The sequence below is a fragment of the Pipistrellus kuhlii genome, unplaced genomic scaffold, assembly GCF_014108245.1.
Source record: "Pipistrellus kuhlii isolate mPipKuh1 unplaced genomic scaffold, mPipKuh1.p scaffold_m20_p_1, whole genome shotgun sequence".
In the NCBI taxonomy this organism is placed as follows: domain Eukaryota; kingdom Metazoa; phylum Chordata; class Mammalia; order Chiroptera; family Vespertilionidae; genus Pipistrellus; species Pipistrellus kuhlii.
The window spans coordinates 113,177,140-113,178,958 of record NW_023425404.1 but is presented as its reverse complement, the minus strand read 5'-3'; the positions used below and the strand labels follow the sequence as shown (position 1 = coordinate 113,178,958).

The following is a 1,819-nucleotide window of genomic DNA, read 5'->3' as shown; positions in this document are numbered from 1 at the left end:
AAAGGTCACACTTTCCCAGAGGACTCATGCACAGGCTTTTTCCTAGGTGGCGCACTGTCATAAGGTTTTCTCTGAGGTAATCAAGTTAAAATGAGGTAATCAGGGTGGGCTCTAATCCAATATGACTGGTGTCCTTTCAAGAAAAGAAAATTTGGGCACAGACAGATCCAAGACAGTGCAAAGAGACACAGGGAGAAGATGGCCAAAGAGAGAGACCTGGAACAGACCCTTCAGTCCCAGCCCTCAGAAGAATCCAACCCTGCTGACACCATGACCTCATACTTCTAGCCTCTAGATCTATGAGACAACAAATTTCTGTTGTGTACGGGTAAGCCACCCACTCAGTGATACTTTGCTATAGCAGCCTGAGCAAACGCAACACCATCTTAGCTCAGCTGCTGCCAATTTATTGTCACATTAAAAAATAAGGATCACAGGAGTTAATTTTGAGATAGTTTATAGATGAAATAACACATGAGAAAGTGTGCTTTTATCACCAAACCTGCAGTACACACAAAGAACCAGTGACAACTATGAAAGCAACACTTGCCAAATCATTTGTTTTAATTATAGAAGCTGTCATAAAATGTGTTGCTCTATAATCTTCCTACTTAGAATGTTTGAAAGTTTCTGTTTCAACCTGCTCTCAACCCATGACACTATTGGCTGATAGTGTCACAAAAATGTTTCTCAGTGCCGTTTCAAATAGTATTTTTAGATAACATGGTCTTCAGAAGGTCACATGAAAATAACAAAGAAAGTAAAAGATGGAATAATTGTTAGGTTAAAGATGGGGCAAAGGCACAAAGATAAACTAAAATGCATTAACATGACATTTTATAGAAATTGTACTTTTATGGGGCTCTTCAAAAGTCCTTAGTGGCCCATGAAAATTCTTACCTTTAAGTGTTTTATGCAATTCCACAGAATGGCATTCCAATCAAATTCTAATATTCCCCAGAGGCTTTGTTAAAAATCTTGCAGTTTTTAAAAACCCATCAAAATATAATTTGAACATTCTTAATGAGTTACATTTATGTTTTAGTGGCTTTGATTTTTCTAAGAACATCAAGACTTCTCTTTTAAATAAAATATGCTTTAAATGATATGCCTTTAGATATAGTTGCTCAAATACTATTTGATATTATAAAATAAATAATGCAAGAATAATTATGGGAAATATTGGATCAATTATCAAGCAGTTAGCTCATAACCATCTGGTGTGGTTTTTTTAAATGGATTATTTTGAACTATAAGAATAAAGGCATTCCCCCTGCATCACCACCCACCATCTGGCCCAGTGAACCCAGGATCACTGCAAATCTCCCTGCACTGGGTGCACCATGTCTGGTTCCTCCAGCATCATAGCTATGAAGAAAGTGGTTCCGCAGCTCCAGCTGGAGGCAGGGCTCAACCCTGTGAAGGTTTCTCATGCAGATTGGAACAGTTCTGTCTGCAGAATGCTCAGCATGACCCCCTGCTGGCTGGAGTATCTTCAAGTACCAGTCCCTTCAGACCCCAGAATGTTTGTTCCTTTTTGTAGTAAAATGGATTTTGAAGGTGTTTTAAATCACTGCTCTTGAACTAGTGACTATTCATAGAGCTAAATCTGAAGCCTGTACAAAAAGCTTAACCTATGACATGTGCCGTAGTATACAAACTTCTGTTTCTGTCAGTCCTTAACAGCTATCTCTCTGAATTTTCATGAATTTCTATTTCACAAGAATGATTACTTTATATATGCTAACAGCTGCATACAAATAAAATACTTAGTATAAAAAGAATAAAGACTTAATGAATCCAAACCAGGAGAGGGTTG

The 1,819-nt window shown here is 37.7% G+C and overlaps 1 pseudogene; it reads left to right on the top strand.

Annotated features, from left to right (window-relative positions):
- Positions 1-1,343: 1,343 nt before the first annotated feature.
- LOC118731404 lies at positions 1,344-1,543 on the top strand (annotated as a pseudogene).
- Positions 1,544-1,819: the final 276 nt, after the last annotated feature.